Source organism: Saccopteryx bilineata, chromosome 6, assembly GCF_036850765.1.
Source record: "Saccopteryx bilineata isolate mSacBil1 chromosome 6, mSacBil1_pri_phased_curated, whole genome shotgun sequence".
Taxonomy (NCBI): Eukaryota; Metazoa; Chordata; class Mammalia; order Chiroptera; family Emballonuridae; genus Saccopteryx; species Saccopteryx bilineata.
In genome coordinates, this window is record NC_089495.1 from 135,167,059 (window position 1) to 135,191,601 (window position 24,543).

Genomic DNA, 24,543 nt, shown 5'->3' on the forward strand with positions numbered 1-24,543 from the left:
TGGGTCACATTGTAAAAGAATTTGAGAGCAGACCTGTTCTCCCAACAAAGCTGAAATCTCTGACCTCGGCTTCCTTCTCCACGTTGGCCCAGCGAGAGCTCTGTGAGCAGCAGGCACTGTGGCATGAAGCAGCTTCCATTGATTAATGGGTGTGCACCAACTCTTTGGGATTCCAAGTGCATCTCCTTGCAGTGTTTAGGTCCTGGGTGAGCTCATGTCTCAGCCTGGGATGTGTATGAATTACAACGCTCAGTGACAAGGACAGCAGGAGCTATGGGTGTGTGAGACAATGCTGCCTGGTGGCAACGGGCTCGGCTGCGTGGACAGACGGCAGTGAGGGGAGGTGGCATTCCAGGGCACTGCTGCAGAGGCTGCCTTGTCCCCTGGGGTTCAGAAAGGGAGCTTAGGAAAGGACAGAATCCCAGGAGAAAATGAGAGCAAGAGGCAAGGGCCAGCACTGCATCCCTGTAAAGTCACCCCGGAGTGGTGTCTGCCGTCCCAGCCAGCCCCTGTCCTGTCTGCTCCCACGATGTCAGGACGCAGAAGGGCCCCTTTTCCACTGCCTCTGCCTTTGGTGTCTGACCCAGTTGTTTCCTCACCATGGACACTGAAGTCTAGAACCCCCCTTCGACAACCCCCCCCCCAAGAACACAGCACTTCAGAGGCTTACTAAGGATTTTCACTACTGGTAGCTTTTTCGAGAGTTTCATCCCATTATCCATTCTTCCTATTTTTAGATCCTGTAGAGACAGAGACAAAGCCTGCATTCGTCTAAGCAAGGACAGAAGGAAACATGTTCGTTACATCAAGGGCATTTCCCTAAACACCGTGGGAGGGCCTGTTAGGACATGCAGGACACTGGGAAATGGGGTAGGGAGCTCTGGCCAGGACGAGGCTGAGTGGCAAAGGAGGAACGGGGGCGGGGGGAGGGGAAGAGTGGAGGGAGAGGAACATTTCTTGGCCACTTGGAGAATTAGCTTAATGGTAGAGGGGCCATTGTTTGACAAGAATGAAAGAACCAGAAGCCACACAAATTCCGGTGACCTCGTCATCAAAAGAAAGAGAAAGGAATGGAATAACAATGTGACTTAGGACATGATCAATTACTTACACATTTATGTTCCTTTTAGGGCATACAAGGGGTCATATTCTACTTTCCCAACCCTCAACACATCAGTGAAGAGAGGGGGAAGGAAGTAATAGTTTATTTTATTTTTCAGTGTCTTTGGCACAGTTACAGAATTATTGTAAAGAAATGCAAAAGCTGATGAAAGTTAGCCCATTATTTTCTGAAAATCTCAGTCAACATAAAAAAGCAACTCTGTGAAGTGAGACTAGTCAGTGGTGCACAGGCCCTTTGCACATACTCTTCCAAGCACTGCCACCTGCACTGTTGGGAGGTGGTTGTAGCAGTCATTTTAGGATAAGCTCTCTGGAGAGAGCCTGAAGCTCAGTAGAAATCATGCCTGCCTAATCTGAGTGGAATCTGAGAGCAGGAAATAAATCTGACATTCTGAATAAGGCTTTTTGTTAAGCATTGTTTAGGTTGATAAATCATAGTTTAAAATAACTAAGTTAGGAATTATGTAAAAAAAAAAGTAGAAGACTAGACATTTTCCCTCAAAGAAGCACTATAAGGAAAAGACCCTACTTGACATCACAGCTGATCTTAGAATAGGGGAAGATGCCATTATTACTGTGTAAATATCAAGGGGTTCATAACATGGTGCTGGATTTATCTTGAAACAGAGTAAGTGAGAAATATCATGTTTTTACTTTTAGGGATATTATACATTCTCTGATTCACGTTTAAAATTGATCTTACATAGATGAGTGAGTTATTACTCATTGGAAAGCTGTAATAAAGCCTGAATTGAATAGCTTACTCATTATCCATGTTTATAATTTTATAAACATGTTTGGGCTCAACCCTTACTGTGTGACAGAGCTCATGATACATTCATCTCTATAACATAACTCTGGGGGAAAAGAGAAAAAAGAAGTCCCTACTTGCACATTTTCAGAGCAAAGAAGAAATAACAAAGTCCCATCATTTTTTTAATATTTTAATGATTTATGAGATAATATATGAAGTTTTTATGAACATTACAAGAATAAATGTCTTTAGTGTTTTTGTTCAGCGTTCAGTAAAAAATAATACACTCCTAGGCTGACATATGTTTGGTCACAGAAGGACATGACATGTATTTTTGAAAACTTTTTAAAAGGCAGACCATGAATCGTGTCCAAAATGGAGCTGCCTCCCACTTACGCATATATGCACAAGTCCCCAGGGCCCACTAGAAATCACACACAGGTCATGGGTAATGTAAGAGGATGAGTAACCCTCACACTCAAATGCTACATGATAATGACAGTTCAGACATCACATTCATTTATTTACTACACTTCCTAGAATCATATTAGCAGAGAATGCCCTCTCTTTTCCCCACATGTCCATCCACACGACACTCATTTTCAAGATCTGGCCCAAATCTCTCCTGTTTATGAGTTCATAACAGGCTACCTGCTCTACAGGGACAGTGTACTCTGTCGTGTCCCCATCACAGGTACTCAGCAATGACTACAGGTAACCACCAAGGGATGCACAACATTTCCACTGGTGCCTCAATTGCCAGTGAGAATCTTTTTCTTTTGTCGTTGCTATTGAACCTTTCCTATATTTATATTTTATGTTCTCCACACTGATTTTCCGTTCCTGAGGACAAAGAGTAGGCTTCCTATGTGGCTTAATTCTTGGCCCACACACATCCCATAAATAAAGTGCTAGGTCTTTCTAAGACCATTGTCATCGGCCTAACCAAGCACTATGTCACAGGTGCAGAGGATGACCAGTTACACTCTCACTTGACAAAAAGTCTTGCACTTGGGGGTTTGTTTTCTCAAACAGGATACTTTAATAACCCAAATTCTTTTGGATTCTTTTGTCTCTTTTGTCTTGTTATGATTATTGACACAATAAAAGTAACCAGAAAGCTATAGATTCCTGTGGGCTTTAATCCATGAATAAGACATTCAGTGGAGTGCCTTTGTTAACCAAGTATTCGTTGTCATTTCCATTATCATGGTGTTTTCCTGGTAGTCTAGCCTCATTTGTTTCTCTTTATACTATGTAAATAGTTTGTACTTGCATCAAAGAGAGTAAGGATATTTAATGTGGCTGAACTGCCAAAAGTATGATTTTACTAGTTGGTCCATCTTTACAACATCCTGTGTGAAATTAGAATGAGGAATGCCCCAATTGCATGGATGAAGCATATCTTTTATTGTTTGTGAATTTCTCTCCTCTCTTTTAGTCCCCTTCCACTTCAGTCTCCATCCCTTTATTTCCCCCTCTGCCCTGTCACCTTTCTCTTCCTGCACCTCTCCACTGGTTTGGGCATCAGAAGCAGTTCCCAATTCTTAAAAGTTCCACACCTGGCATTGTGAGCTCTTAAAAGAATGGATTGTTTTATTAAATAAAACATATCTCCATTTAGCTTTTCCCAAAGGAACCTCCTTGGTAACCATGAGCTGGGAAGGCCACTGTGACTCTGGTGAGACATCTGTGTCTCAGCTCAGGTGTACACAGAGAGAGCTGCCTAACCACGCCTGTGGGCTCAGTTCTGTCTTACTCCCACGATGGATTGAACCTTCATGTCTGCCTCACTGGGATATTTCAAGGACAAGACTGAGCTCACTCACTTGAATTGGTGAAGACCAGATACTGCTGGTTCTTGTGGTTAAAAACTCAGTGGTTGTTTGTACCCATGAGATAGTGTTTGTCACTTTGGGTTACCAGAAGTAGGACATGGGTTGCATAATAGATTTTAACTGCCAAAAAATTTTAGCTGCTAAAATGTCCTATTCACTTGTCATACCCTGGCTGGTACTACTATCTCAAGACTGCTTCCTGAAGAGAAGGTGGAGTGTAAAGCCAATGGGGATGTTTCTTTCAGCATCAAGCTTAATAATGCCAGTCACATGCACTTTAATTGCCTCCAGCAGGACAGGTAAAGAAGACCCACTACAACCAGACCAAGTCAAGAGAAACACAGCATCAGTAACAGAGCCATCACAGTACATGTCTGTGGGAATCTCATCCAGACAACTCACCACTGTAGGTGGGTAACATAATACTTGCCTAAAGGAAAACAAAACCATAGACACACACACACACACACACACACACACACACATACACACACACACACCACAAATAACATTAAGAGAGAGGAGAACTTAAGAGAAAGATAGTTTTCAACCACATGTCAGTTTCAAACAGGCTAGTGATTTTCCTAGACGACCAGGAAGACTTGATTTAGATAACATGCATGCCATTTCGGCTGACCTTAGGAATGCTAGATCAGACCCATTCATCAAAATAATCCCTCCCCTTAATTCTCAGGCTCCTAGTGTTAGGCTGGCTTCCTGCTCTTCCCTGCAAAGTGGTCCCAAACAAGGAGCAAGGAGTTGTTCTTCAGCAGGGCACTGCAGAACCACAACACCTCTGTAAACGGGGCCACATGGGGACGGCAGGTGCGAAGTCATATAATGTGAGAACTAGAGAGGAGAGATCCTAGAGCTCAATCCCCTCTGGCTGAGTGAGGACACTGAGATGTCGGGAGCTGAAATGTCTTCTTCAACATCACCCCCAAATGATAAAGAGAGTTGAACTCAGAGGAAGGTTCTTCCACCCTGGGTGCTTGCACATGGGCTTTCTGTCACCGTCTGTTACATAGGGATGGAAAACCTCACTCAGAAAATAAAAAAAGACTGAGAAAGGGGAAGAGATAACTCAAATGTATACTATGAGGTGAAAATAGCCTTTTAGGAGTTGACGGGAAAGAGATATTTCCAGCATCATTGGTCATTTTTAAGATGTTGGGGAATTAAAACCTGTGGCCCATGTACTATCTAACCAATGTGACCAGGCAGGGTGTTTCTGATGCTAAAGAGTCCCCCAAAAAATCACCAGAAAAATTCACTAATGGTCCTCCTGATCCTGCCCTTCGTTAACTGAGAATTTGGGAGCGGGAGCAAGTAGGGATGATGATGCCAGCCAAAAAGTTTGAGTCGATGGGCCAAATGGGCACATCATCAAAAAGAACTGAAGTGGGAAGTAGGTCAAGGAGACAAGGCCATGCTGGACTGGAAGAAGGGCAAGAAGTGTGGAGATAGTATATTGAATATGCAGGGTGGGACAAAAGAAAGTTTACAGTTGTTAGTATGGAAAACAATACAATAATTGATAAATAAGAAGACAAAAATAAACTCTGTTTTGTGTACTCACAACTGTAAACCTACTTTTGTTCCACCCTGTGTACATTCCTAATGCTGACTTCCCAACATGTATCCCTAACACATCAGTAATACCTTTGAACCTAAAACAAATGATTCTATCTGCACAGGTTGGCTTCTGAAGATGTGAAGCACCCAATAAATATATCATTGGCCATACTTCTCCTTAAAAACATTCTGCCTCTAACTCCTGGGATGTTAATATCCACACTTTGGAATATTAATCATGGGGGCCCATTGTATTTTATAACTTATTCAAAATTTAATACACATGAAATCATAATGCAAAGTCACCTGTACTCTCACAAACTGGGTGGTCTTTCCAAGTGTCATACTGACCTCTTTGATCAGATACTGTTTTGATCATTAACTCCAGAACTAGATGAACAGGTGGCTCAGCCAGTTAGTAAACAGGTGTGTTAACTTGTCCCCAGAGGACACAACATTTCATGGCTTTCTCTAAGGGAGTGAGTCCCTTAGGGAAAAGGATTGTTTTTGAGTTAACAAAATCCCAGTAACAGCATATCAGCTTAAAAAAAATTGGAGCATTCTTATTCTCAGAACTATAAAAGGAACACAAAAGATATTGGTAGATTTATAACATAAATTCCATGGAAAATTCCAAGTGTTGATTCAGTACCAAATATGCCTATGTGAACCAAAGAACACATAACAAATTAGCCTGAAATATATCAGAGCCAACGATTAAGATTTTCATTCCTGTTACATGCAAGTGACATCTCACACCAACCAGCACTCTTTACTTTGTGGAATCTCAGACTTTCATTGTTAAGCCAAGGCTTTCTGGTGCCTGAGATACTTAAATTCCTGGACTCTGAGAGAATAGGAAACACTAAGTCTAACTTAAATCTTCTTTAACAGGATTTAATCTTCTCAGAATTCTTAATTCTGAATGGACAGGTGTGTTCAGTCAGCTCTGACTCAATGGAAAAGTGGCCGAGAGTCTTCTGAATGGCCTGAAACACATGACCAGTTTTCAATTTGAATTCTCCTCTTTCTTCTGATGGCTCTTCAGCCAATGGTGAGTCTGCGAATGAGCTAGTCACTGCCCCTGTCAGCTGCCTGCATGGGGCAGCTGCTGATGTCACAGACCGAAGTCAGAGGTGGGTGAGTAAGGACCCGGGGCTCTTCCTGTTGGCCCTCAGTCAGTAATCTAGGGCTTAGCCATGCCAGACTGAGATGTTCTCTTGTTGATCTCTGGGATCAACAGCTTTGCAATGTTCAGAAATTGCAAAACAGACACCTGACATTTACCCAACATTCCTTCCTCAGAATAGCATTTTGTTTACTATTTCATGCATTCGCAGGGTAAGCAGACGTGCTTCCATTGCAACTGCATATACCATAAGGGGATGGCTAACATGTACACATGGACGCAGAGTGGGAAGTGCTTGTGCAAAACCCTCCCTCAGTGGGGGTGTTTCAAGCGCTAGAGTTCACAGTCAGAGGATACACTCCAACCATAGACTTAATTCACTGGAGAAATATGATTACACAACGCCATGCACCTAAGGGCTACTTTTCAGAATGATACCTGGATCCCAAATGCATTAATCATCCAAGGAAGGGACATCAGTGTCTTCCCTACTCTGGTTAAGTCAGAGATGAGACCATAACTGCAAACGTGAGCACAGAAAGTAGGTTTAGAGGAGTTCATGATGACCCTGTATCAGAAAGCTATAGATTTAAAAATAAATATGTATATATATTTATACATTCTATGGATCTATATTACATGCAGCATATTCTATATGTCAGGTGCAATTTAACACATATGTTATACATGAAAACAACTATATTACATTTATAGATTACATTTATACTTATGTTTGTATGTTCACATTAACCTATAAATGTGAATGTATATGTCTATACAGAGTGAGGCAAAAGTAAGTTTACAGTTATTTCTATGAAAAAAGACACACAGGCTATGATGACTACAACAGCTTTATTAACTCGGTCTTTTGTGAACTTACAACTGTAAACCTACTTTTGCCCACCCCCTGCATCTATACACCCTGACTCATCATGGGCTAAAAATTGTCAGTTCTATCTCTTTTGACTCTGCACATAGCAGGTGCTCAAAACATGCGTGGTGCATGAAAGATGAAGGAGGAGCAAAGTGTAAGGAGTCATTCCTTTAATATTCATCACTCCCTTCGATTTTTTTCTTTTTCTTCTAGGAGAAGATGGTGAGGGGAGCCCCTGGGCTGCCCTCATTGTTACTTACTCCAGCCAAGCTGTCGCTAAACTCTTCTCAAATGCAGAATCCAAACACAATTAATAAATCTGCAGCCAGGGTCTCAGGGCAAGAGAGCAAAAGAGGAAAGCATAGCCCAACAGCTGAAGAGTCCCAAGGGAAAGACATCTCCCTGATCTTGAACCTGGAGTTAAAGGGGTTTCCCAGACCTGCGTGGCCTCAGGGCTTGCCATGGTCAAGGCTCATGGGTGGGGTATTCTGCTCTTTTGGCATGCTTGGGCTTGGGGAAGCACTCAGACAATGTGACAGCATGCACTGTTACATTCATGACATGACTTGGTCATACCACATTAGGAATCGTCAGGCACAAAATTTTGATCCTTTGTTAATATACTCCAGACCTAGAAAAAAGTGAGTGAAGAAGAAAATTTCCCTTCAAAATAAAAACAAACAAACAAAAACCAAGAACAAAACCAGTTCCTCTTGAAGATAAACTGCATAGCCCTATTCTGGCAGCTGCCACCACCCACTCCAAACTATAGAACATGAGGTCAAACATAGATCTGAACCCAGTAAATATAAATAACTATGACCTATCCTATCGACCATAAAGAAATCAGAACCACAGAGTTCTTAAGGTAATACACCCAGCTGTGCTACATGTCCACAGTGCGAGTGCTGTGCTTCAGAAAGGAAGCCAGCAAGTCTGTCAGCAGAGGAGCCAGCACCACAGCCCCCTACATGAACCCCAGGACAATTTCAGCCCTGCTTTCCCTCAGCCTCATAATTATTTCCCCCTCTTCCCTGAAACTGGTGATGAGACATACCTCCCTGACCAGATGACAAACAGCTGGATGGATGCCAAAGGACCACACATTTGTGGTCTTCCATCCTTTTATAATCAACTTCCTAATTAAAAAATAAAAAAATGCTTTGCTGGCGTGAGGTAGGAAGGTAGTAGGCTTGGGATATTTCACAAAATAGCATCCCCTAATCCTGGGGTTGCTGGGGAAAAAAATCTGTGCTCTTACAGATGTTTATGAGCTTTCCTGGTACAGAGATAGAATCAATTTGCTTGCGCCTGGCCCTCAAGACATATTAAATTTATCCTGAAGGAAACTGGTTTCTGAAAAGCTCTTGCCCAGATGCATTAGGCAGGTGGGAGTTTCAGTGAACCAGAGGGTCCACGAGCAGATGCAGCATTGATTTCTCAGTGTTCACAACCTAGCAGACAGCTCCAAAGCAGACCTGATTTGATGGCTCTCTATGGGGTGCCCTGCAGACTTGATTATTTCCACAACCAGTCTGGCCAGCATTGTTCCATGGCGACAATGCTCGGTGCTTTCAGCTTCTGCTCAGATGGCATGGGCTGGTGGAGTACACGAACCAGGGAGAGAGAGCAGGAAAAATTTAAAGACATTCTCAAAGAACCACCCCCATCCCTTCCAGGGCTGAGTGATGTGGTAGCTTCCGGAATCAAGAGGTAATGCTTACTTAAAAAAAAAAAAAAAAAGCATTCTGTTGAGTGCCCTTAAAATCCATGATATGTCTAGGTTGAGATCACAGTATAAAGATAGTACTCAAAATAGGGCTGGAGCTAGAAACCCTACAGTGAAAATCTTTGTCAATGTGCTAAAAAGAGCCCCTGCCCCATAAATGATTAATCTGTGAGTTGTCTGATTTAGAGACCTAAGCCTGACGTACCACACTTAAAAATATCTCAAGCGAGTGTCCAGTAATCTTGAGGTAATTTTCATAATAAAAATAATTTGAGTGCACTTTCTAAGCTGTCAGACTTCAGGAAGGGCAATCAGGATGTAATATTGAGTCATAGAGTTCCTGTCCACTGTATTAGCATGTGCACTATTTCTAAAGCAGGAGTACATGGAACACATATTCACCCGATGGCTCAAATAACTGCTAGCTGACACACAGCATTTCCACTCACCAAACCTTTAAAGAGATTAATTGTAGTACTCCTAATGGTGCAAAAAATACATCATAGTACAGAATTTTAAAGAAATATAGTCCAACAACCTTTGGGAAGAAAAATATTTACATCCATCTTCATTCACAACCACTGGGAGCCCCACTAAGGAAGGTGTGGAGAGCTCCATGGCGCAGAACAGACTTCCGGATGCCGACCACTCTTCCCTAGTCAAATCAAAGAGTCTCTGAGTTTAGACTCATATTTTGGCCTCTTGTTGATTCCCTAAAAATAATTTTCTATGAAAGGCCTGCTTTTCCTTCCAACATTCATCACCAACTTTAGAGCTAAACTAAAAAAGAAAACAAAATCCCCTTAGAAATCCCATTTGCAGTCAGATAGACATCACCATATTTCTAACTCTGGGACCTTTCATTGTCTTGGAAGGCAAAGCCCTTATCAACTCAACAGTGCCTGAGAACTAATGTGACAGATAGTGGCATAAAGTAACTCTGTCAAGTGGAAAGTAATGTGACATAATTTTGGCCCTTAAAAAAAAGAAAGAAAGGAAAGAAGGGAGGGAGGGAGGGAGGGAGGGAGGGAGGGAGGAAGGAAGGAAGGAAGGAAGGAAGGAAGGAAGGAAGGAAGGAAGGAAGGAAGGAGAAAGAAAGAAAAAAAAGCTGGCTATACCTCTGAGAGGCAGCCAGGCACAAAGGAAGCATGGTAGATAACACGCAAGGGTCCCCTCCCCTTTGAATGGACACACTGAAGCTAAAGCAATGTTGGTATTTTGTCCCAAGAAAGTTATAACCCACCACAGCATAAAACTAAAAGGAGTTGTTTTCATCATAAAGAGCATGGCTTAACTCTAAAATGAACTACAGCAATGAAAAATGATGAAAATATTACTTTTGTCCAGATAACACTTGCATGAGTCTGTTTGAGAACATTTGATATTTAATATTGTTTGGGTTAAAAAAAAAACTTAACTGTTTTTTTTTTTCATTCTAGTTTAACAGCAAAATTTAAAATAAGATGAAACAGGCCATATATATATATATATATATATATATATGTACATCCATGTGCCTTGATATAAAAATGACAAATTCACTTATTACGTAAACAAACAAACAAAAAATAGTCAGTGTGACTGTTTAGAAACTTGAAGCAGGAGGGAGAAAAATGATCAAAACCGTGTGTCAAAAGCTTCACATAAAGGGTTAATGGGTTTTGCAATATCTTCTGTTCCATTGAAGTAGGTTTTTTTGTTGTTGTTTTCTTTTTTGGAAAAGCATAGTATTTTTAAACAAAATGACTCTCCAGAAAGTTACATTTTCTGTCAAACAATCACTGTCATTGTGTAGAGCCAACAAATAGCTAAAGTAAAGCAACTCTCTTTAAAAAACCTTTAAAAAATAAAAGCAAAATAAACTCAAGTGATCTGCAATATGGCAGTAAACTGTAAATAGGCAATTAAAGAACAATAACTTCTACCTAGTTCCTATCTTAAGAGCAGATGAAATAATTAGGTCAGTTAAAATGAAAACCTTACCTTGCAAGGAGTGTAGGAATTATGGAATCAGGATAGAACTATTTATTAGTGAATTCCCCAAGACCGAAGTACATGAACTCAACATTAAAACACCCATGTGGCATTACTATAGTCACAGAATTATATAAGAAATGTGTGTCACTGGTGACAATAGAAAATTAGGATTCCACCAGGCTTCATACTTATTCTTCAACTCATAGAACTGCTTTGTAAAAACAGTCTCCATTTTTCTTACAAGAATTGCAAGTACCGGAGGTTGTGCTAATATTTTTTGTTTTTCCTATCTGTCAAGCCTACAGATCAATAGAAACTTCTGTTCAATTTTCACAATTTCCACGAAGTTGCTGGTTCAATTAGCCAACCTCTTTTTCCAGCTAGGAAAAAATATACACCAGTCAAAACTAATGATGCCTGGGTTGTCACCAAAACAACATTCGCTCATTTTACTGGTCTGGATAACACTGTTCCAGGAAATAGTAATTAAACACACATTAAATCATGGCTGCTGTATATTTCTGAAAACAATCATCTCTCTCAACCGTTCATTTTCACTTCAGACACATGCACAGAAAGATGGATGGAGCCATACTGCCCCAAACCAGCAGCCAAGGACTACTATCCTTTTGTTACTGACCACACGGAGTTGAACTTTGCTCCACTTTGGGAAGCGGAGCCCCAACTCCAGAGACAACAAGGAGAGCAGGACATATTTACCTGGTGTTGGGGGGACAACAGCAAAGAGAAGCCTGCATAATCACACACCAAAGACATTTGGGGGAAGCCTCTGTGCCTGCTGCAGACCCCGGGCTCCTTGGCTAGACCAGTGGCCAGCGGCGGAGGGGAAGCCCTCTCCCCTCACCTCAGGCAACCACCCTGCCTTCCCTCTTAGGGACTCACCCGGAAAAGGCTCCGTCCTGGTCCACGACTACAGAACTCTTCTAAGGCTTTTGAACGCCCACCATTTGTCCTCCATTCATCCAATCAACTTCCCACTGCACCTCTCTCTCTACCGGCGCTCAAGACACCGGCCACTGTTCATCTGTATGCTAATTATTTTGCCACATGGACAAAAGTAATAATGCTTTCCGACAGGAAACTAACAGGCCTGAAGTCGGAGATGGAAATTAATAAGTTGACACCGCCGGAGCGACAGGGAGGATGGGCATGCGTGCTGGCGGCTGGGTGGACAGGCAGCCGCAGACAGGGCCAGCCCTGCGTGTGCACCGACCGGGCTGGCTCCCCGGGAGACCACCGCGCTGCAGCAGCTTCAGCGGCCACTCTGCTCACTTACCCTGTGTCTCAGGCTGAATCCTCTAAGCTCCACAAATCACATCCATTTCCCCAAATCCTAGACTGGGAGGGGACTCTGTCGCCAAGCTAGATATTTCTCAAGGTATGGCCGTGCACTACACCCGGTAATTGCTAGCCTTCCTGCTTATTAAGCTCACGACACAGTCGGGCAAGATTGGGGATGCATGCTGTATGATTCTTACATTGTACCCACAGGCCCCTAAATCTCTAGAGCAGAATGTGTATCATGTGCAGGGCCGTATTTAATGGAATAGATGAGAACGGTAAATAGCAGAGGCAGGCTGCTAACAGCTACCAGCGAGGCAGCCTATCTAAAAATAAACCCCCTGTCATCGACATTATGGTAAATTCATACCAGGGCCAAAGACACCTCACAAAGTCAGCTGGACCTCCACTGTTTTACATAGCACTGCCCCTTCGCTTCACAACAAAACAAACAAACAAACAAAAAGGCTCCCAAACCAGCCTGGCCACTACTCAACATGGGAGGACAGTTACACAAGAGTTAATGCAAACTGACTCAAAACCCCTTTCAGGTTGCCCACCCCACTATGGTCTGGATACATAGTGTGAGCTTCTTTTTATCATTCTTTTATTCTTTTTTAAAACAAAAGACACAGGACCATTTCCCTAAGAGAGGGAAAACACTGTTAACCTTTTCGTATTGTTTGAAGGTAAAAAAAAAAATAATATTAGGAAAAGTTTTATCTGAGAAGGCAAGACCACATGAGATTTCAAAAAATAAAAATAAAAAACACAAAAAGGAATGGAGATGTGTGACTTTCTTTCATTAGCATTTTTCCGGTTTAAAAAAGATAGTGTTGATTTTATAAATGGCTTTTTTTGAGTCAAACCATAAATGTTTTACTCCGGTGGTAAGTCTATCTTGCACTCTCTGCAAACCTCTCTGAGGACACTCACCACTCCGAAAGGCCACATTAAATCATACAGACTCCTTAGCACCTCCCACCCGTCCCCTGGACGCGAGCCTTCAGCACACAGACTCCTGTTTAATAACAAGTCCAGGCAGCATGCAGACTGCCGGGTGCCCACATAGTTGATGCCACACAGAAGAAGCAAGCAGCCCTGTGGGAGAAGGGAGTCCATCGTTGGCTCATCTGTACATCCAGCCATGTGCTTTTTAAAGAAGTGTGATAATCTGTCATCAAATAAGAGCAGAAGCTGGGTCGCCAAGGAAACAGCTCTGTTCTGAAGTGCCCAAGAGGTCATTCAGGAGAGCTGGATGTAGCCCCACCAGACACACCGTATGCGACCTTTAAATGAAAGGAAAGAGGTACCTTGATGCAGAGGAGTTGGTGGCTGTCAAGAAAAATCCTGTTCCGCAGTCTCTTTCTGCACAGGAGCGGGGCTATTTCTGCCCTGGGGCAGCCATCGCACATGTTGATCCCGTTCCCCCACACATGTGCGCTCCTCAGCCCCTGTGCTCCAAAGCTGTCACAGTCAGCTGCCTAGGCACAGGGAGACCCGAGGGCAGAGCCACTACCAGCAGTAACAAGCCACTGGGTGCTCTCCTGGTGTCTGGGGAGGGGAGGGAGCAGGGGCAAGAAGCAGGGTGCAGGAATCCAAAGTTCCCCAAAACACCTGATTCTTCAAAGGTGGGTCCTCTACGCTGTGAGCCTGTGGCCTGACTAGGTGCGGAGCCCAGACGTCCTGGTTGTTAGGGGGTGACAGTTCCCTCCCTAGCCAGCCCTGCTGCAGATCGCTGCAGTCGAGAGCAGCCACGCTCTCAGGGACTAACTACCCTGTGACATCGGTCCTCGCACAGCACAATACCCCTCACACTTAAGCTCATTCCCTCCCCCTCCCAACTTTTCCAATAATCACCACGTGGAGAGCAGGGGTTTTCTTTAAAGAGATACATTTTCAGAAATATTTCTCACGAAGTAGTAGCCTGGTACAGCAATGCCTATCTGTATTTCTCCACATAATAAATAAGCATTTATGCATTCTTCCTAGTTTTATAACACCTGGCTTACATTTTCTCTGCCATCTCTGATTACTTTTACAGATACCCTGAGGACTCATTAGGATGTCAAAGCTTAAAGCAGTTTCATTGTGAAAACAGGCATAGGAAAATCATTGTGTATGCTTGAACAATGCAGGTGTGAGAGGGGTACGAAGAAGGGAGGGAGGCAAAGAGACAGACAGACCAGAATTAAAGAGAGGGGACATAAGACAAGGAAAAGGGGAGAGGGAGAGAGAGAGTAGAGAGAGAGAGAGAGAGAGAGAGAGAGGCAAGACAGGACACAAAGCATATTCCCAGCTGAAACCATGTTGTATTGAATCATAGCCTACTAATAGAAAATGTAGAGTTGCTGCCTTAAATAATCTGATATCAGAAAAATCATACAATTACTACCAGAGCACAATATTTAGTATGATGCCTTGTACAAGTTGTAGTCATGATGGGCAATATTTCTAATTTGTGGGGCATGCCAATTTAAAATGTTTATTTTTTTATATCAGCCAAATGTGATATTTGGATGGGATTTACCCTCTACAACTTCACAATGAAATTAAAAAAAAAAAATTATATACATATATACCTCTCTAAGTTTGAGGTATCTTGTCTCTTTAGTTTGATTTGAAATGAAAATAGGTTAATGTCAGGTAGAGTGTTGTTGTGAAGCTACAGTATGCTAAAACTTAACTTGGTGGAAAAATGTTAATTATTTTCAAGTTTTTCGTTCAAGTTCCTCTACTGCTTCTTTCAAATGAATGCCACATACTTTTTTCCCCAAAGAAAACACTGAAGAAGAGGGCATGTTCAAAACCTTAAAATAAGAAAATGCATCATACTATTGCAATTAAATTATGATATGGTGTCCTTTAATGATTAGAATTTAACAAAACTGCATGTCTCTCTTTCTAAATCTGTCATTCACTTGCTTCCTGGACAATGTTCTAGTGAGACTATACATCAAGGTAGGCTATGGCAAAGTCTTAGATGCATTTGAAAAAGTGCTTATTGATTGGAAGTTCCAGCTATGGACTGAAGGAGACACCAGCTGAGCCACACTCCAGGATCAGAGCAGGGTGGTCATTGCCAAAAGGCACCTCCCTAGTCCCTCTTACTGCCACTGAATTGGCTCCTTAATATACAATATTTAAGAACAAATAAAATGTCAAGTTGTTTGAAGTTTAAAATGGAGCCACAAAAATGTGTAATAAGTAAACAAAGTATGTTAGAGGCTATAGTATGTTTTCCAAAACAGTGCCTCTCCCTCAGATTAGATTACCTTAAAGATAAAGTTGGAAATCTAGTTTACATGTGTGATTTAAAAAAATATGATGTAGGCAACGAAATAAAATATTTCATGGAGAAGCAGTTAAATTTTTATCACATGGGTGAAGTATTTCTAAAACAAAATAAAAATCAACACATCAGAATTTTAATAAGATTTTAAGTCTTAATTATAATTTAACAAATAGAAAATCTTTCAACAATCTTTGACGTTGCAAAATATTTTATTTACTTCCCTAACTGATTGAAAATTGGCATAAGAAACAGACACGAGCCATCAGATAGTGAACTAATTGGGCATATTCAGAAGGAAGGTATGAGATATAGACATTTACAAGGGAGTGAAAATATAAGTTAACTAAAAAATATGATGGGGACAAAGCAACCCATTGAAAGGACCCTCATTTCCTCAAAATCAGGTTATCCTTCTTTATTATCCCCCCCCCAAAAAATTGTATGCTCCTCTTTCTTTAGGAAATTTTGTACACCACAAACACATGGTCAACATAATAGGGCCTTCGTCCTTAATTTTAGTTTCTGACACAAATTTATAAAATTGGCCCAAGTATTGATAGAGGATGCAAGTTCAACTCTAGAGAAGCTGAAATAATGTATGTTGTGTGTTCACTGTCTACCTTCACTGGTTCATCTTGATAATCCTGGTTCACCTCTTCAAAAATGAAATTTGATCAATAATGACATGCCTTCCCATTACATAGAGGTTTTTCCACTTGGAGCACATCTACATTGTGTTTACAGCATTTTTTAAAAAATCACTATTCTACATATGCAAGTGATTTTAATGAAATCACATTATGTTTGGTCACTGAGAAAGCAGGGTAAAAAATTTTATATGCAAAATAAAGATAGATTGCATACCCTTCCTGCCACCATCTTCAAAACATGCGGTCGTGATCATAGAAGCTGTCCGTCCGTCTGCCTCAGTGAGGACAATCATTAAGGCGATGATGAAAGTGAGCTATTTTCACTGTGGCCAGTAAAGGAGTAGGAAGTCAGTCCCTGCTGAATGTACTCGCTATCAGCAGCGGACAGCTCCCGGTGCTGAAAAGGGAAGGGAGAGAAGCCTCGCTCACAATAGCTCACTCAACCAGCCTTTGAAAAATCACAGCAAAACTGAATGAGGTGGCAAGTGCTCGGGCTGAATAGCACTGTCTACAGAACAATGGGTGCCAACTCCAAATCCTACGATAATCACATTAATGAGATTAATCAGTGAATTAGCAGCAGTCAACGTCAGAGAGGCAAGAAAGAATCCAACCAAGATTGGTAATTAACTTTTTTTTATGGGGGGCGGGGAATCAACAGTGTTAGCTACCTTGTCCTCGGCTTCACAGAAGTTGACAATTCTGCTTCACAAATCTGAAGGCTATAGGCACTGATCAAAAGGTGACAGCATATATATTTTTTTGTATTATAATATGCATCCAGGGACCACATGATTGATGCTTAAACAACAGTCCTCTGAGAAAAGTGATGTCATTTTAAATCATCTTCATACACGATCAAGTTTTTCTTGTGTTGAACTTTCTAAGTGTGAAAGGAATACTTAAAATGAAATCACTTCCCTAAGACTCTAGCTAAAATGTATATATAAAAAAACATAGCTGATTAAAAAAAGGGGGGGGAGGGAATTACATAACAGCCAGCATTGCTTATGTGAAGTCTGTAATACTATGGCAGGAGTTTTAAAAAGTGCCATCAAAGAAATACTACACAAATGTATCAGTCATGGTCTATTGTCTTTCATAAGGAAACTCCACTGCAACAGTACAACTTTAAGGAGAATTTTAATCAGTTAAGCTATTACACTTGAGGTGAGAGAACCATATACATCCCTTTCGGTCAATTAGGAAGAATAAACTTCATTTATTCTAGAATGTGTTATTAAATGCTATGTATAAGATCAACCAACACAGGATTCAAAGTTTTTGAGAGGTGAAAACTTGTAAGAAATGCAAAGAGCTAATTTACAAACAGGGTTATGGGGCAAAACGTGTTTTATTCTTAAAATAATCACATTTTTATCTGTATGGGCAATATGCTTGTAGTTACCACTTTTATGAAGTTGAACATTTAGAAAGAATCCCTTATCTGTAAGGATAGTAGAATATACTTTTGTCTAGGAAGTTAATTGTGTTTTGTAAAAATATAAACCCAAACAAAAATCTCTTATTATCAATACATTTTTACTCTAAGAAAGTAAATAACAATATTCTATAGGTTATATGGCTTTAGTGTTTAAAGAAGTTGTCATGGCTAAATTAATACTAAAATTCAAAATCAGGGCTTTATATTTTAAATTGCTAACATAAATATCACATGAATATTTACATATATATTTGTTGCTTTATTCTGATTTACCTTGAAGCTACAGATTGCAGTTTGATATCTCAGTTATTAATTTAAGTTGCATTAAAAGACATATTTCTTTTATAAATACTATTGTTTCATTATTATGAACTTCAAACATTAAGGTGTTAAAAAAATCTTTGAGTTTGTCAATTTAATCCATGTAAGTCAACTTTTCTTCCATTAGGCAAATATAACATTACATCAAGAATCTCTAATGTTTTAACAGGTCTTATAAAAAATTATATGCTTTATTTGTAATGTAAAGTAATCCAGTAAAGTCTCTGGGAAGTTCTTGGCTCAATATCTGCATATCATCCAAGTTCTGTCCATGCAGCAAGTATTTTTTATAAACAACACCATGGTTAAGGCATGCAACCTATTACCCATTTTGCTTTTAAAAAAAGTGAGAGAGCGAGAGATTTCTGTGCATGACAGACTCCCTAGCTCAGGAACATTTCAGCTTCCAGCCATTCTATAAAAATAACTTGAAAATGGAGCAAACAATAGGCATTGCAGCCAAGCCCTCAGACTATGGTTCAGATAAACCCTGTCCACCAAGTCCACAGAATTAACCTAATGCAGACCATATACCTCACTCACAACATGACCCCAACTGCTCACAACTTAGGCACGCTCAGTTTTGGTAACTGTGCTAGCTCAAACACACACACACACACACACACACACACGCACGCACATGCACACGCACACACAAAGAAAAGAAAGCCCTGTTCCCCCACAAGTTTGAAAGGACGATGAGGAACATGCCTACCACAGAGATGCAGAAAGGTTGCTTTTTTTATCTTCAGTGAATATTGATATTATAACCCATAGTCCAGAGAACAAAAAATTAAAATACACCCACCAACAAGGAGTAAAAAAAAAAGATAAATAAATAAATCAGGGGTTTCGAGCAAACTGCGGGGAAGGCTCTCACTGGTTAGTGTGCAGTAGCTTAGGGAAAAAAAATGTCGCCCGGGCAGGAATGACAAATGCGGCGTGATAGGCTCGCGGGCCTGAGGGATCTGGTTTACTTCCACACACATCCTCGCATGCACAGTTACCACTCATCCTCTCGAGATGCTTTTTTTTTCCACATTTTTTTTTCACGAGCTCCAAATCCCCGGCATATGACCTTCTGTTAAATAGATAAAAAAAAAAAATTGCTTATCAGTCATGCAAATGAGGCTGAATTCATTTTCCACAACAGATGGCCTCATGGATAATGATGATGGAAGAGAGAAAATTGAATGTGTCTCACAAGGTGGCCATGGCAACCGAGAGCAGAATAATATCAATAATAAGCTCACTGCATAATAAGGTTGTCAATCCCACAAATCAAAGTCTCCAGCTAAATCAGGTACACCATCCCAGCTAGTTATCAGGTAAATAAATTAAAATATATATATATATATATATATATATATATATATATATATATATACACATATATATGCTGCATCTTATAGTGACCATGAAAAACACAAGAATTTTAAGCCATTCTGTGAAGTATATGTGTGCAGTGTATGTGTGTGTGTGTGTGTGTTTGTGTGTGTTGGGGGTGTAGCCAGATAATGAAATGAAATGTCACAGTTTGAGGTTTTTTTCTTTAATTTTCCTCTCCTTGTGTTTTCTGGGACAGACTTGGTTTCATGAAGGATGCTGAAGTGGCCATGTTGACATTTGGGACCTGGCGTGCTGCAGCCTTTCTCCTCCCTGCCGTCCCCACATGCTCCCTGTCTGTCTGTGCTGATGCCCTAGCAGCTCGCCTCAGGCTTCCACCTTGGCTCCCAGGGGGACATCCTGCAAAATGAATCAGCAGCCATCCTGAGCGGCTGATTAAAATGAAAATGGCAAGGCACATGTCTGGGCGGAACTGGAGCTCAGCTTTGCTGCCTGTCTGGCAAGCATGCTCGATATAGCTCTTGCTAATAATGGCTTACAGCCTTCCGTGTTTTTTTTTTAAAGGTATCGCCCTTTTCCCCCTTAGCCAGCTGGTGTTGGAGTGCGTGTGACTGTGTGCATGTGTGTGCGTGTATGTGTGACTGTGTGTGTGTGCATGTGTGTGTGTGGTTGGGGGAGATGGGAACGGGTTATTCCTCTCTTCTCCTTTTCTTCTGCTTACATGCCGACTGCCTGCCCGACAACCCCGTTATTGTGAGAACTGAACTTACCTCTATCCTCCTTTTGGAGAGGGGGCAGTTGATAAGTCTTGGGGTTAAAGGGCCAGGAATAAATTCAAGCTTGCTTAGAAGACCACGACATTTTTCTACCTGGTAGCATCATTTCTAACCATATCCTAGGCAACAGACCTTGCGAGAACTCTCTCCGCTTCCCAAGCTCACAGTTGGACCCTGAAATGCAGCCTCTGAGGAAACCTATTTCTGTTTCAAACACAGCCTGTTACTGTACCCCAGATATTATGCAACATTAATCATCAAAAATAGAAAACTGAAGGCTGACTAACTGATAGAATAATCTAACAAAATTTAATAAAAATACATCTCTGGCTTTTTTTTCTCTCAAAATTCTCAGTCATAGCTTTAAGATTACCCTAAAAAACAAACAAACAAACAAAAACCCCACAACTATACTTTTCAATATCTCTGTCCAATTTTTCAGGTTTTATTTTAAAGGCATTCTGGAAATTAGACCATTGTCATCTCTCATAAAAAAATAGCTTAAAAATTAGAACCAGTGTTGTTTTATTTCTTGAGTTCACTATACTCTACTTTTCCCATATATTTTGCTCTTTGTTATTAACAATCTTTCAGTTTTGCTATTTACATCTCCCCTTTTTGATTCCTTTCAGTCACAGACATAGGATTTTTATGTGAAACTATACAAGTAGTTATTTCTGCCTTCTGTGACTCCTGTCTCTGGGACATGCTCTCTCTCTCTCCTGCCCTCCCGCCCTGAGCTGCAGGGTGAATCAGAAATCAATAGAGCTGCCCTGGTGGAGGCTCCACTCAGCACGCGGCTTAGCTGCAGCCTCCTCCCTCCCTCTCTCTGTCTCTGTCTCTTTCTCTTTCACTGACGAGCACGCGCGCGCGCGCGCGCGCACACACACACACACACACGCAGAACCAATGACGTCTGTGTAGCTTTTCCCCCTGATTGGGCACTGCATCGGATGTTCTATGGAGCAAAGAATAGGGATCATTTACAGTCAGTGGGAAAAAAAAATGGAAGCCTGGATTCTTCTGTGTCTGAAACCTGGTCCTGGGCGCCCTAGCCAGCCAGCCAGGCTGGGAAAGGGCAGTGCGTCAGGGCATGTGATCACAGTGGGCTGAAGGCGAGCTGCCCAACAGACCCAGAACTCACGGGCACCACAAGGGGAATGTTTTTCCATTTTATAAAGAACAAAGCATCCCTATAAAAAAAAGTAAGCAAGATAAAATTTACAGGAAGATGTGAATGTTCAGGTCAAATAGCAAGCTCCAACTCACTGTGTGAGGGCTTGAATATAGAATATATTATTATTATTGTAGAATATTTTCATGTTCACTTTTAACAATAAATTTAAAATGAAAAACATATATGTATGGACGAATACACATATGTAGTTTTTTTTCTGTACATGTCTCTACCTTATCTGAATTGTGGAATTGTGTTAGCAATAAGCTCAGTTTTCTGAGTTAAAATTTATCCCCAAATAAATAAATCTCTAACTGATAGTAAGCCATAATGTTTTAAATCACAGATCTATACATGTGACAGTGTTTCTTACACATACATGCCCACCTATGAAAATACACTGTATAATGGCTGTAGGGCACCTGCACCTAGTTGTAGCACATGTGCACAAACATGTACAAGCATGTACAAGTGTGAACAAAGGCACAGTATTGCTTCAGCAGGTGTTGGTTACCTGAAGCTGTAGGTGTGTCTCCCTGAAACGATAGAGCCTGCATGAGTGAGCATGACATGGAGCGTTTACCAGGAAGGGACGGTAGCCTGGACTCAGCCACAGGAAGGAGCGGGCATCCCACACACAATCAGTGCATATCATTCAGCCTTGCCTAGTTGACACCTGCCCCAGCCTGAGCTGGGTTCCAGGGCAGCCCTCTGTCCTCTGTCCTTGCCTCCCATCTGCTGCAAGACCTCAGAGCTTGAGATACCAGCACTCAACAGGTTCAAGAGAAGGGGAAGAAATGGGTCAGTTAAGAAGACCCTGTGTCCAGCAGGCCGGCGGTATCTCAACCTGCACTTTGCACTTACATTGTGGGAACACTGACTATAAATCATGATTTCTTAAAAAAATGAAACCCAGTGCTCTGCTGTGTGGTGCAGTAAGTGAAACCCTTCAGGACACACAGGGGCCGGGGAGTATCCAAAGGTAATAGAGATTAAATTTCTCTCTGTGGTTTGCAGTTAAGCCATACCATGAAATATTGTTTTGCCTCCGAATACCTACCTGACTCTGAATTATTTCTAATGTACGTTATGCTGTGTCTCACACAGATTAAATCCTTTCCAGATTAGGAAATGTGTAGCTTGCCTCCATTAATTAATTAATTAGTAAGAGCGAGTAAATGGGATTATGTAGCCCCTTCTCACAGGTAGACCCTTCAGGTTAACATGAAGAAATTAAACCCAAGATATCTGGGTCTTGAAGTAGAAAACTCGCAGCTTACGCTCTAGGCCAGGGGTTGGGAACCTATGGTTTGCAAGCCAGATGTGGCTCTTTTGATGGCTGCATCTGGCTCACAGACAAATCTTTAATAAAAAAAATAGTATCGTTAAAAATATAAAACATTCTCATGTATTACAATCTATTTATTTCCTATTGCTCATGTTCATGGTTGCGGATGGCTGGAGCCAATCACAGCTGTCCTCCGGGACAACACCAAATTTTTATTGGATAATGCGTAATGTACACAGGTTGTTGTATGGCTCTCATGGAACTACATTTTAGAATACGTGGTGTTTATGGCTCTCTCAGCCAAAAAGGTTCCCGACCCCTGCTCTAGGCAGTGTTTCAGAGCATTACCCTTCCAGCCGACATCAGATGGACAGACCTCTCAGTGTGGACAGACACTGATCTCAATGTCCTTTGCACCGACTGGGACCTCCACCATCCTCCAATGCCACGTTTCACACCAGCACATGGTTGGACACCAGTTCTCCATGTGAAGTAGGAGGTGATCTATCTGAGTTTTTGCACAGGGAGCTCATGACATGTCCTAAATGATCCATTTTACTTATATCTGTATTGATGAGGGAGGGATATGATATGGAAATGAACCTTAGGCTAACCCAATACAGCAGCAAACAAGAGTACGGTCATTGCAGATGCATAGTAAATGGTTAAGGTCTGAAACCCACATAGCACCATGTCAGCATGTACACTATGTAAAATTTGGCACTGCCACAACCCCACCCCAGCATGCCACTGAAAATTAAACCCTATGAGTGAGACATAAATGAGATAAGGGATATCTTACTAAAACACAAATAACAATATAAGATGAGGAACCTACTTTCATTAGAAGGAATTAGCTTCAACTAATCAAAACATCTGTAGAGTGCGTCAACAGAAAATGGTGACAAGGAGTAAGGTGCAAAAAGAAACCTGGGGTCACACCCCAGAGAAGCCATCCATCAGGGCAGTTATGGGCAGAGAAAATGGTTTGTGCAACCAGAGTGAATTGGTCAGATCAGGAAGAACAGGCCACACGACCTTGTTGAGATTCCTGGATGTACCTCTGCATCATGTTGGACTGATATCCTATTGTGGATTCACAGATACTAGAAGAGTCCAGAGTAATAAGATTCTAAAGCATCTATATTCAGATTTTATGGAGAATCTATGCTTTTATAGAGTTGGCCTACTTCTATACAGCTGGTCAGTTTTGTTTTGTTTTTGGAAAAATATATTGATATAAAGTATATGAAACGTAATTTGAGAATTTTAGATTTACCATATTTCCCCATGTATAAGACTCACCTTTTTTCAAAATATCTGGGGTTGAAAAACTGGGTGCGTCTTATACAGTGGTTGTCAAGTCATTTAATAAATGTGGCATTTCACATGCCATAGATGGAACTGAGGACAAGGCAATATATAAAGACAGTGATTCATCACCAGACACAGATGAAGACAAGCCAATGGATGGGAGTTTTAACAGTGATGAGGAGTTGTAAGAATTTTATGATGAATAAAACTTGAGTTCAATAACTTTATGTAATACATTTTTTTTCAAATTGTGGGCCCCAAAATTAAGGTGTGTTTTATATAATACATGGGAGCATCTTATACATGGGGAAATATGGTAGATAAACACCCAGCAAATTAAGGAAATCTATAAAAGATATTTTTATCTCTTCTCCAAGGTCATAATTTTAAGAACATGATCTGAAGTTGTATAAAAAAACACACACACAAATACTATTCATTTCAGTCTAGATAGCCCATTAAATACACCAATGTCCTAGTCTTTTAACAAGTCTTCCCAAACCACCTCTGAACAGATTTCTGGTCTTTGAATTATCTTGTATCTGGAGTCTTTAAATCACATCTTTCATCCTATGTCATCTCATATTCTTACAACTATTCCAGTTACTTTAAAAAGGCGGGGGGGACTTAT

At 41.1% G+C, this 24,543-nt stretch overlaps 1 protein-coding gene across 10 annotated transcripts in view; it reads right to left on the reverse strand.

Annotated features, from left to right (window-relative positions):
- MYT1L (myelin transcription factor 1 like) overlaps positions 1-12,462 on the reverse strand; it is a 398,804-nt gene extending 386,342 nt beyond the window's left edge. For 7 of the 10 annotated variants that reach the window (XM_066237388.1, XM_066237387.1, XM_066237391.1 and 4 more), the window contains exon 1: positions 12,296-12,462. The gene's annotated coding sequence lies outside the window, so the exon portion shown is untranslated. Of the gene's footprint in view, positions 1-11,718; positions 11,826-11,901; positions 12,194-12,295 lie in introns of those variants that run through there. The other 3 variants (XM_066237384.1, XM_066237394.1, XM_066237385.1) reach the window with 2 other exon arrangements.
- Between the last annotated feature and the right edge of the window lie 12,081 nt (positions 12,463-24,543).